Genomic DNA, 14611 nt, shown 5'->3' on the forward strand with positions numbered 1-14611 from the left:
AAAGCGAAGAAGCAATTACCATTACTGTATACGGGAAAAATTTTTTAACATTCCCAGAAACAAAAGAAAACCTACCAAAATAAATGGAGACACAGCACAGAGGCTCACAGACACAGGTCACAGCTCTGGTGGCTTGATGCCTAGGCGCTGAGAGTAGTTCCCCGGAAAGGGGCTTGGGGGCACCACTCTCACTGCTGGGGCGTGAGCTGCCTCTGCAAAGGCTCCCTGCGAAACGAACGCTGAACACCATCTTCCCTTTCAGCCATTTGTCATAAAAGCAAAAATCCTCTTCAGATTTCTTTCGGTTAGTGAAAACAAGTACTACAGTAGGTGTTTTGTAAAAGCAAAGTGGCGTAAAACGAACTTTCAGAGAGGGGAGAGAACCTATACATTATTCCAGTCAATCACCAAATGTTTTCTCAGGAAACAAAGAACTCTTCCAGTCTCTTCCCCTCATCTTTTTTTCAGTCTTTTCTCTCCTTGTCATACTATAGTCCTACTGGGGTCGCCCTGGGCAGGCTCCATATCTAACCATTGTTTCCCCTCCTTCATGTTATTATTTATAGCTCACTGGACATTGCTCTGTCTTTTGTCCTCTCTAGAGTCCACCTGGTCTTCATTTGTTTTTCCTCCACCTTCCAATCGTCTAATCCCTAGCCTCCAGTTCTCTGGAAGAATAGGTGGCACATTTAAATGCAGAAATGCACAAAAGAAAACTGTTTATACTAGTCAAATGAACATCATAGACATCTTCATACAAGTACACAATTTAAGCCCTGTTCCATTCTTCTGGATGCAAATACTTTAGCAATCCTCCACTCTTCCACATCAGCCTTAAAACCATTCATCTCTGCGTTTCCCTCCTTCAGGGAATTCCTCGGCTGCTTAGAGCTTTTACTTGACCTCTGTCCACACTTATCACCATCTTAAATTCTTCAGCTGATTTTGGAAATGAAAAATTTTCAGCAGGCAATTAAAAAAGATTAGTAAACCTGTTCTTGACAGGACTAGATTTAACTCTAATGAGATAAAATGACAAGTACATGGCTTGCTGCCACGGTATCAAGAACAGTTTAAGAATTAGATTCAAAATAGCTGATAGAATCCGAAAGACAGAGTAACCTCTGTACATTTTATCTTTTGCTTGGTTTGCACTCTGTGCAAGACATGAAACTCAAAATATTAAGATATTTTCCTACTTAAGATACTTCCTACCAGTTTAGCAAGAGACCTTCAAGACTTAGGAAGAGGTGTTGGGGAGGTTACTACAGCGGAATACTTACTAACTAGACGTAACTAATTTTATCTACAGTGAATATGAAACATATACAGTTTTCCTGAATTTTGTGCTCTGAAACACTTCAGTAACATTTTTTTCTGTCTTACAGAATAAAGTGATTATTTCTTTGCTTAAAATGCTTACCTCTCTCACACAAATATTTAAACCTAATAATTAGAAGAATTTAACATGGGACCTATAAAAACTTTAAATTTAAAATGTATCCACATTTGAAAAAACAGTATGTCAGCATTCATATTTACATAACAATGTATTCTCAAACATCAAAAAGAAATGTCATTTTTCACTAGACATCCACAATTTCAATAAGAAATGTTTTCCCATATGAGGGAAAAAGTCAACTCTTAAAACACGAAAAATCATAAGCATTCAAAATAGCTGACTTGAGATTCCCTTAGTTTCATTTGTCCATAAAATTAAGAGCATGTGTCCTATAATACAAAAAATGTAAAAAGCTGACGTTCAAGTTTATGCAAAAGCCCCTTCTCACTCCCCCACACCACCAACCTTAAGGAGCAGTTATAGTGTTGGTAGCCCTACAACAAGAGTATTCATCCTTTAAGCCATCCTAGCTTCAACCAGTTCTGGTTTCTTGCTTCAGACACTGCTGTCACAAACCCGACACTAGACATAAATAACGGCGATTAAAGCAGTATTACCTTGAACAAGCAATTAAAAGAGGCTGAAAAGCAGCAACTAAACTCCAAACCATTTGCTCTCTCACAATAGGAAGCTGAAGATAATCTTATTTACTAAACATAAATCACTTGAGATCTGGCCAAATTCTTAAATGATATTCCAGATGGAAAACACTGCAAAGCCAGGAGCTGCTTACATAAGTATTTTCCTCCAACTCAGAAAACAAACTGGACCAGTTTTTCTTGTTGCTTCTAGGAAAGTGATCATTTCAAACCAGTGAAACAATCCAACAGAAGGGCTTCCCTGGACCCACTCAGGCTCTATTTTAGTCCCACCCCTACCCTCCTTCTTCTAGCAGTATTAGGTTTCCTGCAGCTAAGTTTGCTTCCTCCTCCTTCAGTATCTATTTAAGTCTCTAGGCTGCAGAAAGCAAATTCCATTATTCAATCTTACCTTCTCAAATATTTTTGTATTTACATTTTTCAGGAAAAACGTCACGATATAGTCCTTTGATTTTTTTCGTGTGTGTGTATACTTCTCTTTTTTTAATTCTCTTTAGCATTCGGAGAGGTTTATGCAAACTGGCCTCTCAAAGAGGCTGCTGTGTTTCCTAGGGTTCATGCTCACGTGCAGCTGGTTAGGAATAGCTTGGCTTTACTTTTCATTTCCTTGAGTTAAAGTCACTTAGACAGAGAGGCTTTGAGAACTAGAATGTGCAACAAGTCAGTGACTTGTTTGTTTAAAGGAGCTATGTTAACAGCCAAATATTTTCATTGTGCTGGTTAATTCAACCAAAGGTTTGTGAGGACACTTCCTTTATGACTCTTTTTTACTACATATTATGGGAAATGCCAGTGATCCTGACAGAGGTCCACTATGCCCCAGAAAAGCTGTTCTGGGGCATGTGAGAGGGAGCCCGAGATAACCAAACAAAAGACAGCAGAGAAGTCAGTCCCCTCCACCCAGACTAAAACCTCATTTAGTTTTAAAGTATATTGTAACAGGAAGCCCTGGATTAAATGTCAGACCCGGAACGTTTTAGTTCTTTATTCTACAGTTCTAGATATTCCCTCATACACAGTTAAGAAACCAAGAATACAAAATATCCCAGTAGACTTTACTCACAACCGCCAAAACCTCCAAGTTCCTACGAAACTTCCATTGAGTCTGATTTTCCACCCCTATCTACTGCACGCACCTCTAACCCCACACACATCTTCTGCACTTCACAGGAACTATTACTTTCTTTATCCCCTACCAAGGTAATCACCTCCCAAGGCACCTGGTGAAGACTTCGAGAGCTGGTCCACACTGCAACAGACCTGATCCTGCTGTTTCCTCTTCCTCTAGGACCAAAACACTGCCCTTTATCCCAGGCCTGGCTGCTTCCTCGAAGGCCACAAAGCTGGTCCATGCCAACACTCTGAGCAGCTTAACCACTGAGTGACAATTTTCTTCCTACCCAATGCAATTCGAAGTTCTGTGGCCTAAAATCCACAGTCAGACAAATCTAGCTTTGACTCTGCTATTTACCATCTCTGTGACACGGGCGAATTAACCTCTCTAAGCTTCGGTTTTCTCTCTAACTGATGGGGATAATAATAGTATCTACTTTTACTGTGAAGACAGACTGAGATAACGCATATGCCAGGCACACAGCAAGTTCTCAAAAAATGTTAGCTAGTTTTACTATCACTAAACTACTACTCTACTACCGTTATTACTACAGGGATAACTGGCATAAACTGGTAGGCTTCAGGCTAAATTCACACTTTCTGTTTGGCTGTCACAATATATTTTGATTTTTGTTTTTTTATTACTTTTGGAGAGGTAAGCATTCTCCAGTCTGTCACATTCCTCACCACTCTGCCTTATAATCTTACATTTTCATTATTCTACCTGTCTGGTCCCTGAGTTTCTGACACTCCTTCCCCACCAAACACAAGTTCTCACAGCTACAATGGATTCTGTTGTTGTGGGGTTTTTTTTAACAAAGACATTACAGAACTAGGGCAGCCAGACATTATACTAAAAACAATGCCTTTTTAAAAACCATAGCAAGCAGCCACCAATTTCCAAAAAGGTTAAGACCTCTCAATCAGTCAAAAGGCATACATGTGACAGGCAGGGAAAAAAGGCATAAACGTAGCTACTTTGTAGTTTTATGGTCAGCAACAACATCCAAGACATGGAGAATTTGTGAGGTTCTTCTAAAACATGGAATCCCACTGTCCTGGTCTGGCACAAGATGGACAGACCAAATATAATAATGGCAGATCGGAGAATATACTTCAAAAGCCAGGCTCTTCTCTGAGTGCAGAAGGCCAGTGTCCAGTAATTTCTTGTTCCAAATGCACCTGTCAGTGGTCAAGGTCTTAAATTCACCAATAGCTTCATACATATCGAAAAATTAAGTTGTCTGATATTTAGTATTTTTCTTTTCTTACTTAGTCTATACAGATTTTCCATTAATAACAAAAAGTCATAACTAATAATTAAGAAACACATATATATACACCTTCTTAATAACATACATCATTTCTGGGAAAAAAATTATAAAAAGTACAAAAAATTAAACACTATAAGACTGTGAAGATATTTACCTATTACAGATTTGATATCATAAAATTAAACAACCATAATTCTCTTTATTAGAAAATCTCCATCTCCTTCTATTGTTCCCAAAAATCTATCCATTGAAAATAGTCTCTTTAAAATAAAGACATTTGCTTTCAAATACTCTAAAATGAAAACCTATGGGCTTTTTTCAAAGTTTACAAAAGATTTTCAAAATAATCAAATATAAGGTAGACAAGTTATCACAATAAACAATACAATGATCTTGTATGAATCCAACTCATATTTATTCTTCATGGAATCTGTACGCCCTCTGGTCTGAGAATCCAAAGTAAATATAATTAAAGTCATTTAAATAGAAAAAAAATAAGGGCTATCCCAGAATGTTAATCATGATTACTTCTAGGTGGCAAGAATATAGGTGATTCTTTTTTCACGTCTATGTGTGTGTTTTCTAAGTCTTCTGCTCTAGAAAAAAGTTACTTTCATTATCAGATGAAAATTTTACAATACAATAACAATACTGTACCTAACTACTTTTGGAGGAGCAGCGTATATTTTCTAAAGGGCGGAGCCCCTTAAGGAGTCAGGAGTCAAAGTACAGGAAGTAGCTCTCTCTGATAGTCTTCATTTGCTTTGCCTTCATTTCCTCTTCTGGGAGGTTACTGACCAACTCTCCTCCCTAGAGTGCCAGAGCACTTAAGCTCTGTACCACACAATGCAGTCCTTTCTGCTGCCAGCTGGGTGTGTTCTCTAGCGCTCCTTCTATCTTATACTCCAGACTACTTGCAATAGGAACTACATTTTACATTTGTTTTATAAACCTCTACAGAGTGTAGCACAGCTCTCTCAACATACAGCAGACTTCTGATATCTATTTGCTAAACATAAATGAAACAACTCGTCAATCAATTAATTAAAAGTAAGGTGAACCCAGCCTGCTGCTTCTTTGCCTTTAGAGGCAGCGCTGTATTGTGTGTAGTAACAAAGACTGAGATGCAGTCCCACTGACCCAGATCAGGGCTACTGATGGGAACGCTTTCAGAAAACACCCAAAGCACTGAAGGAAGAAGAGCCTTCTCCCTGAGTCAGCTCTGAACATGCAGAGAGAAACAGACCTGGGAGGTGCCACATCTCAAGACAGCAATGAAGCCCACTCCGGCTCCTTGTCACCATTCCCATGGAAAGACATGTGACATTAGCTGGGGACTCTTAATCCAGCTTTACTATTCCAAAGAGAATTAAATCAGCAAATCGTATGAGGCAAAAGAGTAGCTGATCCCTGCTGGGGGACGACCTGCCCTCCTTTAGTGACAGCAGTGGTTATCTCAGTTTACAAAGCCTATAAAAAGCACTGGCAGAGTTTTCAGGGTTCTTAGACAAAGCGCTATTATTTCAGTGACGCTGAAGACTGGCTAATAATAGAGGAAACATCCTTATATTCTTCGGCTTCAATAGCTTTAATTATATTTATTGTGAATTCTCCAACCAGTGGGTGTACAAATTGCACAAAGAAAAATATGAATTGTATGCGTAAAATTAATTTTACCGGGTACCGTGATGCTGCTGTTAATCCTTAGCCCTATGTACCCGTGATTGTTAAACTGAGCTGCTTCTGAGTCAAATTATCATCTACACAAGCTGTAGTTTAGAATGGCAAAATGGAGGAGGGGTGGTGACTGGGCTTTGACCTCCCAGTGAGAGGGATGGCTCTGTCTGTCTCAAACCACAGTAAAGAATGAGTTTTGTTCTGCCCTTGCAAGCCACCAAGAACTGCTCTTGGAGTGAAGGGAAATCCACACAAGTGGACAAGCAAAGAAAAAATAAAGCCACGTAAAATTTCCCATTTTCACCCACAAACTAAGTTAGGGGATGACTCTAATCTTTCAGGAAGTTGTAATGCAACCTTAATGGTCAAACATATAACTCTTTCATGATTTCAAAAATGCCCTTCGGGAAGCTCCTGTGCATCTCTCAGTTTCCTGTATTTCTCTACAACCTGTGCTCCAGATTTCTGAGTCCTAATTTGCCTAACTTGCTCCATTTTCTTCACTATCCTGTAACTGTTAGGTACGCAAGTGTTTTTAAACAAACAAAGCTGTAAACACTTAGGAAGTGAAAATTGCCCCGGGGAAAAAGGTAACAAACTTACTAGCCTCTTTACTTCTGCAACAGAGTCATTTCAGAGTCTTTGTAGTGAGAAATGCCTGAGTTTTGGCAGAGCTGGTCCTGTATCACACAAGCAGACCCAAAGTTACCTAGGAACAAAGTTCCTTGCCCAAATAAGGAAAAGAATGGCTGCCAGTCTTTCACACCAATAACTCCAATGCTTCTCAGTGACGCTCCAGGGTGATATGACTGAATCAAGAGATATATGAGGGACCCACCCCACGGCCTGGTGGTTAAGTCTGGCACGCTCTGCTTCAGCGGCCCAGGTTCACGGGTTCAGATCCTGGGTGTGGACCTGCACCACTCATCAAGCCATGCTGTGGTGGCGACAGACATATAAAGTAGAGGAAGACTGGCACAGATGTTAGCTTAGGACTAATCTTCCTCAGCAAAAAAAAAAAAAAAAAAAAAAGCATATGAATGCCACATCACAACCCTTTGAGAATCAACTCTCTTTGACTTAACCCTCTGATAATTAAAAAGCTATATTGTATCACTACCTTCCCACGACAAAACCAAAAGAGAACTACATTATATCTGAAAGCCTTAATTCCCAGTAATCCCATTTCTACTATCAAAAAAATAGAAAATAACAACTGTTGGCAAGGATGTGGAGAAAGTGGAACCCTTGTGCACTGCAGGTGGGAATGTAAAATGGTGCAGCTGCTGGGGAAAATAGTATGGTGGTTCTGCAAAAAATTAATTAGATATTAATTAATAGAATTACCATATGATCCACCAATTCCATTTCTAGATATACACCCAAAAGAACTGAAAGCAGGATCTTGAAGAGAGATTTGTATACCCATGTTCATAGCACCATTATTCACAACAGTCAAAAGGTGGAAGCAACCCAAATCTCCACCGGTGGATGAACTGATAAACAAAATGTGATACACACATACAATGGAATATTATTTAGTCATTTGATTTCACACATATGAGGTACCTAGAGTAGTCAAATTTATAGAGACAGAAAGTAGAATGGTGGTTGCCAGGGGCTGGGGGGAAGGGAGAACAGAGTATAGAGTTTTGCAAGATGGTAAAAGTTCTGGAGATGCATGGTAGTGATGGTTGCACAACAATGTGAATGTACTTAATGCCACTGAACTGTGCACTTAAAAATGGTTAAAACGGGGGCCAGTCCAGTGGTGTAGTGGTTAAGTTCACTTGTTCTACTTCAGTGGCCTGGTGTTCACAGGTTCAGGTCCTGGGCACAGACCTACACACTGTTCATCAAGCCATGCTGTGACAGCATCCCACATACAAAATAGAGTAAGACTGGCAAAGATGTTAGCTCAGCAAAAATCTTCCTCAAGTAAAAACAGAGGAGGATTGGCAACAGATGTTAGCTCAGGGCCAATCTTCCTCACCAAAAAAAAAAAAGTTTAAAATGATACATTTTTTTATTATACAGTCTATTAATTTGTTGGGGCTACCACAACAAAGTTCCACAGACTAGGTGGCTTTAACAACAGAAACTCATTTTCTCACAATTCGGGAGGCTAGAAGTGTGAGAACAAGGTGTCAGCAGGATTGGTTTCTTCTGGAACCTTTCTCCTTGGCTTCTTGATGGCCATCTTCTCCCTGTGTCTTCCCATGGTATCCCCTTTGTAACTGTCCATGTCCACATTTCCTCTTCTTATCAGGACACCAGTCATACTGGATTAGGGCCCACCCTAATGATCTCATTTTAGCTTATTTACTTCTTTAGAGACCCTATCTCCAAATACAGTCACATTCTAAAGTACTGGAGGTAAGAGCGTCAACATATGAATTATGGGGAATGCAATTCAACTGGTAAATTTTTATTTTTATTTATTTATTTATTTATTTTTTGCTGAGGAAGATTTGCCCTGAACTAACACCCAGGACAAACTTCCTCTAATTTTTTTAGTATGTAGGCTGCCAAGCACAGCATGGCTACTAAGAAAGCAGTAGAGGTTCATGCCCAGGAACCAAACCCAGGCCGCCAAAGTGGAGCACACTGAACTAGGCTACTGGGGCTAGCCCCACAATTGTCTTTGTGGGAGGGGTGTGGTGAGGAAGATTTGCCCTGAGCTAACATCTGTGCCAATCTTCCTCTATTTTGTACGTGGGTTGCCACCACAACATGGTCACCAGCAAGTGGTGTAGGTCCACACCCGGGAACTGAACCTGGGCAGCCGAAGCAGAGTGTGCGAAACCTAACCACTAGGTCACAGGGCCAGCCCCAACAACTTTTTTAAAAATACTAAAATAAGTGAGAGCAGATGGAGGGAAAAGAACAACCTGTGGGAAGGCCCTGAGGGAGAAAATGGATGGTGATTAGAGGACACAAAAGAAGGCCTGTGAGGCTACAGCAGAGGGGGAAGTGATGGTGAGTATTATGAACAGAAGATAAACGAAAATACAATCCTTGAAAATTCATTCCAAAATTTACAAACTCTGAAAAAGAAAATAAACCTTCTTAAAAGAATAATCATAACAGGGGCCAGCCCCATGGCCAAGTGGTTAAGTTCGCATGCTCCGCTTTGGCAGCCTAGGGTTTTGCAGGTTTGGATCCTGGGCACAGACAAGGCACCACTCATCAAGCCATGCTGAGGCGGCATACCACATGCCACAACTAGGACCCACAACTAAAATATATGACCATGTACTGGGGGGATTTGGGGAGAAAAAGCAAAAGAAAAGAATAATCATGACAAAGAATAACCGGCTTATGTAAAAGAGGTATTGGTAGTTACCATACATGAGTAATCTGCGTTAACTTTTGAAAGACCCCTCTGCACTCAAAAACAGACACACTGTGGAGCTGGCCCCGTGGCAGAGTGGTTAGGTTCGCACACTCCGCTGCAGGCGGCCCAGTGTTTCATTGGTTCGAATCCTGGGCGCAGACATGGCACTGCTCATCAAACCACGCTGAGGCAGCGTCGCAAATGCCACAATTAGAAGGACCCACTACGAAGAATATATACAACTATGTACTGGGGAGCTTTGGGGAGAAAAAGGAAAAAAGTAAAATCTTCAAAAAAAAAAAAAAAAACAGACACACTGCTTCCGAGTGTCATATCTGCAGTTTTGTTAGAGTCCTAAGTTCTCCAAAAAAGAAATTTTTTTCAGTCTTGGAGTCTTTTAAAATTATTATTGTCGTGAAATATATATATATAACATAAAATTTACTATATTAACCATTTCATCGGGTTTTTATTTATAGAAATAAAAATTATATTTATAGAAATCACCACTTAAAAGAAAAGTTAACATCAGGGTACACTGTTAAATGGAGAAAAAAATAGGTAATAATTAATGCTATCATTTTATAAAGCCGGCTTACTTTTCCACTAAATTTCAGAAATGTGTTAACCAGAGTTAAGAAAAATACTCGAGCTCTCACATTAAAGAGCTAGACCAGCATTCAAAACCCAGCTCCCCTACTAGCCCAAGCGCCAGCCAACCTGTGTCTGATACCACTGAGACAGATGTGTCAGCATCAGGCATTGCAAGTACCAAGCATCATAAGCATCGTACTCCAACTTCAATAGCATGAGCTCCAAAGAAAACATTCTGAGTTACTGAATGTCAAGGATACTTTCTCAACCAAAATTGTTTCACAATAGGGGTGGATTAGGAGCAGGGAAGGGAAAATGACACCAAAATTTTTAAAGTGCCAAAACTTACTTCTCGATTTTTTCAGAGATTAGACACAATCAAAAAGAGAAAAAGAGAAAATCTCATAATCGTATTTGCAGAAAATTGACTACTGGACATGAGCATTGTTTTTTTCTCCTGGTGGAATGGATCCTGCTCACAAAAAAATAAATTCCATCATATATTATAGATATATACTTATATCCACACACATACTTATATATCCAGACTTTATAAGGAACACCTACCACTCAATAAGAGAAAACTAACTGGAAAAACATGGCAAATTTTCATAGAAGAGAAAGCACGAAAGGTTAATAGCCATATGAAAATATTTATCTCTAACCTCATTAATAATCAGAAAAATGAAAGTTAAAGTCACAATATTAAATCCTACTACCCATAAATTACATTTCAATTTTTTTTTTTAAGATTTTATTTTTCCTTTTTCTCCCCAAAGCCCCCTGGCACAGAGTTGTGTATTTTTTTTCAGTTGTGGGTCCTTCTAGTTGTAACATGTGGGACGCAGCCTCAGCATGGCCCAATGAGTGATGCCAGGTCTGCGCCCAGGATTCGAACCAGTGAAACCCTGGGCCACCGAAGTGGAGCGCGCAAACTTAACCACTCGGCCACAGGGCCGGCTCCTAAATCTCAATTTAAAAAATACACAAGATATGATTTCACAACCACCGAACACGCAAAAATTTAAAAATCTGATCACATCAAGTGTTGCTGAGCAACAGGCAACTTCATACACCAGTGTAGTACACATTGGTACACCAGTCTGGCAAACAGTAGTCACTGCTTCGTAAAACTAAACACGTGTAGGGGCCAGCCCAGTGGCATAGCAGGTAAGTGCCCATGCTCCACTTCAGCAGCCCAGGGTTCGCCAGTTCTGATCCCAGGCACGGATGTATGCACCACTGTCAAGCCATGCTGTGGTGGGCATCCCACATATAAAGTAGAGGAAGACAGGCACAGATGTTAGCTCAGGGTCAGTCATCCTCATCAAAAAGAGGAGAATTGGCGGCAGACGCTAGCTCAGGGTCAATCTTCCTCAAAAAAACATACGTATACTCTATGACCCAGCAATTCCACTCTTAGGTTTATACATTAGAGAAACTCTGGCATATGTGCAACAGGAACTACGTTCATACCAATCTTTCTCATGATTGCAAAAAGTTACACGACAACACAAATGTTCACCAGCATTAGAAAAGATAATGAAATGTTGTATATTCCTACAATGCAATGCTATACAGCAGTAAAATAAATAAAATATAGTTTCATGAATAAACACGGATGAATCTCAAACACATATTCTTGAGTAAAAACAGGAAGGTACCAAAGAGTACATGTTATATATGATTCTAATTAAAAGAACAAAAGCAGCTAAAGTTAACCAATATACTTTTAGAGAATTAACCAACACATAAGGCAAATCCATTTTTTAAAAAAGCAAGGGAATGACTAAAAAATGAAGTATAATGGTCACCACAAGAGGCAGAGAGGATGAAGAAGAGGCAATCAAGGAAGGACATACAGAAGTTTCTAAGGTACTAAAAATATAATATTCCATTTCTCAAAGCTAGTAGGTACCAGTGTTCATTTTATTATTTTACTTTAAACATACACTGATACATATTTTTTTATTTGTGAGTGTGTATGTATGATATATCTCTCATTTTAAAAAGTAAAATTAAAGCCAAAAACCAAATGCTATTTTTTAAAAGAACAACCTGACGAGGCTTCAATTTCAAGACGGTCCATGGCATGGTTGTCCCTCCTGAATCCCTAATGATGTGAAAGTATCAGAAGACAAAAACAGAAGAATTCTATAAGATTAAAAAGAGTTGGCTGGAAGAGAATTTTAAATGGACAAGAGATTTCAACAAATTTCTGGAAGACAGAACAGGAAATGAGAATGAGCTGACAGATGAGCAGTGAGGACAAAGCTGCTGCCCAGGGGCCACACAGGAGGCAATCTGCTCAAGAGAATCCCAGGGAGGCTCATGGCTCAGAGTCAACAGGTGTCACAGAGTAGGGAGGATGACAGGGGGCCAGAACAGGGGGGCGAAGTGATGACAGTTAGCACTCCCGCCCCAACTCCCCTACCCTCGAACACAGCCTTCGGGCAGCTTTTGCCGAGTGGAATGACAGACAAAACATCTAGGGGTTCACCTCTAAAGGAACCAATCATGATGGCAGGGAGCAAGAGACGGTTTGTGAAGGCTTCCGATGTATATTTTGGTCCCTCAGAGTAAATCCTCCTCATTAGGGCCCTTTTAGGGTGAAGCAAAGCTGGCCAGCAGACAACCCAGTACCCTACACACACACACTGAGCTCTATTTGGAACTGCTACTCAGGGAGAGATGCAGCTGTTGGGGGGGTGGGAATCTCTACATACAGATCTTTTTAAAATAGTGGAGGATAGGCCAGCCCCAGCGGCCTAGTGGTTAAGTTCGGCACACGCCACTTCAGCAGCCCCAGGTTCAGTTCCCAGGCACAGACTTACACCACTCAACTGTCAGTGGTCATGCTGTCACGGTGGCTCACATACAAAAAGAAGAAGATTGGCAACAGATGTTAGAGCTCAGGGTGAATCTTCCTCAGCAAAAAAAAAAATAGTGGAGGAAACTCTCTCCAGTCCTCCATTCTTAATTATGAACACACAGGCAGCCAACCCTACAAGGGAAATCACTAACAATAGGGGGGGGAAAACTGACAGTGAGAGAAACAGTTAATTCAGGAAACAGACAAGCAATTTAAAAAGACATAATTCTAGGGGCCAGGCCTGTGGTAGCGCAATTAAGTTCACGCATTCTGATTCAACAGCCCAGGGTTCACAGGTTCAGATCCCAAGCACAGACCTACACTACACACTGCTCATCAAGCCATGCTGTGGCAGTGTCCCACATACAAAAAGCAGGGGAAGACTGGCACAGATGTCAGCTCAGAGACAATCTTCCTCAAGCAAAAAGAGGAAGATTGGCAACAGATGTTAGCTCAGGGACAATCTTCCTCATCAAAAAGAAAGAGAAATGATGCTAATACAACTCAAAGACGCAAGAAGATACAATAACCATTAAACAAAAACGAGACAATGAAAATAAAATGATTAGAGAACAATAAAGAACATACAAAACATTTTTGAAAATATGATTACCAAAATAAAAATTCAGTAAAAGTGTACTATAAAATAACAATGAGGAAATCTCTCAGAAAGTGTAACGAAAAGACAAAAGGATAGAAAACATGAAAGAATAGATTAGAAACAAAGAATCAATGCAGGAGGTGCAATATCCAATTAAAAGCTGCCCGATCTGTACCACGATAAGTCTTCCCCAACCCCAACCCCAACCCCAACCTCAACAGGTCAGTGAACCCAGGGTACTATCTGATCCAGAGGGAATAGATCCATAGGCTGAATTAAGCAAATCAAGTTGTTGCTTCTGAGAATCTGACTTATGAGAAATATATGCTCTAACACGGCCCAAAACCAAAAGATCATGTCATTGCTGGCAGGTATAAATATTTTGGCCCATATAAAGGAGAACGGAATAGAGAAGCAGAAAAAGACAGAAAGAGAGAGGAGGCAATGTGACCACGATTCTTAACTTTTAGCCCATGCCATAGTCCCTAACAGGTCCATTGGTGTCACTGAGATTGGCCGTTAAATCCTACGTTTTGAAGGTTATTTTATTTAAGTTAACTTGAATGGCTTTCTGTTCTTTGCAACCAACAAACTCTGACTAAAACAGTAGGTATCTATTGCCTGGAACTGCACAGTAACCAAGAGATACCACATTGTGTCTGCTCTAACGCGATAACACACTGCCTTTCCCTTCACCAACCAGCTGTGCAAAACACAATATTGGCTTGCACTACCTGTCATTCTGTCAGCATTGGCACCGATGTGAGCTGTGTGGTATTGTTGAATATTATTAAGATTAAATGTGATCAAATACTCCTAATAATTAAAATGTCAAAATCCAAGAGTAAACATATAGCATATTCAATGAAAACTTGAAATTGTGGAACAATGGGAAAAAGGAGGAGAATGTTAACTTGCTTTACAATATGGAAAAAGAAAATAAATAGTTCAAGATTTTGGAAAGAGAACGAACAAATTAACGTCTTTTGTGCCCTCACTGAGTTTTTCAATCAGCCTGAAAAATTAGAAAGCCATACAAAATTTCTCTTTTGATGATATGAATAAAGCTGATTTACTTGGAAAGGGCATGGAATGCCATTGTCTAGATTAATCTGCACTGAATAAGAAAAAATATTCTTTGA

General features: G+C 39.9%; 1 protein-coding gene across 7 annotated transcripts in view; it reads right to left on the reverse strand.

The window, feature by feature from the left end:
• The window catches only part of FHIP1A (FHF complex subunit HOOK interacting protein 1A), a 224460-nt gene that overhangs the window by 179324 nt on the left and 30525 nt on the right, over positions 1–14611 (reverse strand). Inside the window, exon 1 of one of the 7 annotated variants that reach the window (XM_070611565.1) lies at positions 1960–2230. The exons of the other annotated variants lie outside the window; for them this stretch is intronic. The gene's annotated coding sequence lies outside the window, so the exon portion shown is untranslated. Of the gene's footprint in view, positions 1–1959; positions 2231–14611 lie in introns of those variants that run through there. 7 annotated transcript variants of the gene reach the window in all.

Source organism: Equus przewalskii, chromosome 2 (genome assembly GCF_037783145.1).
Source record: "Equus przewalskii isolate Varuska chromosome 2, EquPr2, whole genome shotgun sequence".
Classification (NCBI taxonomy): Eukaryota; Metazoa; Chordata; class Mammalia; order Perissodactyla; family Equidae; genus Equus; species Equus przewalskii.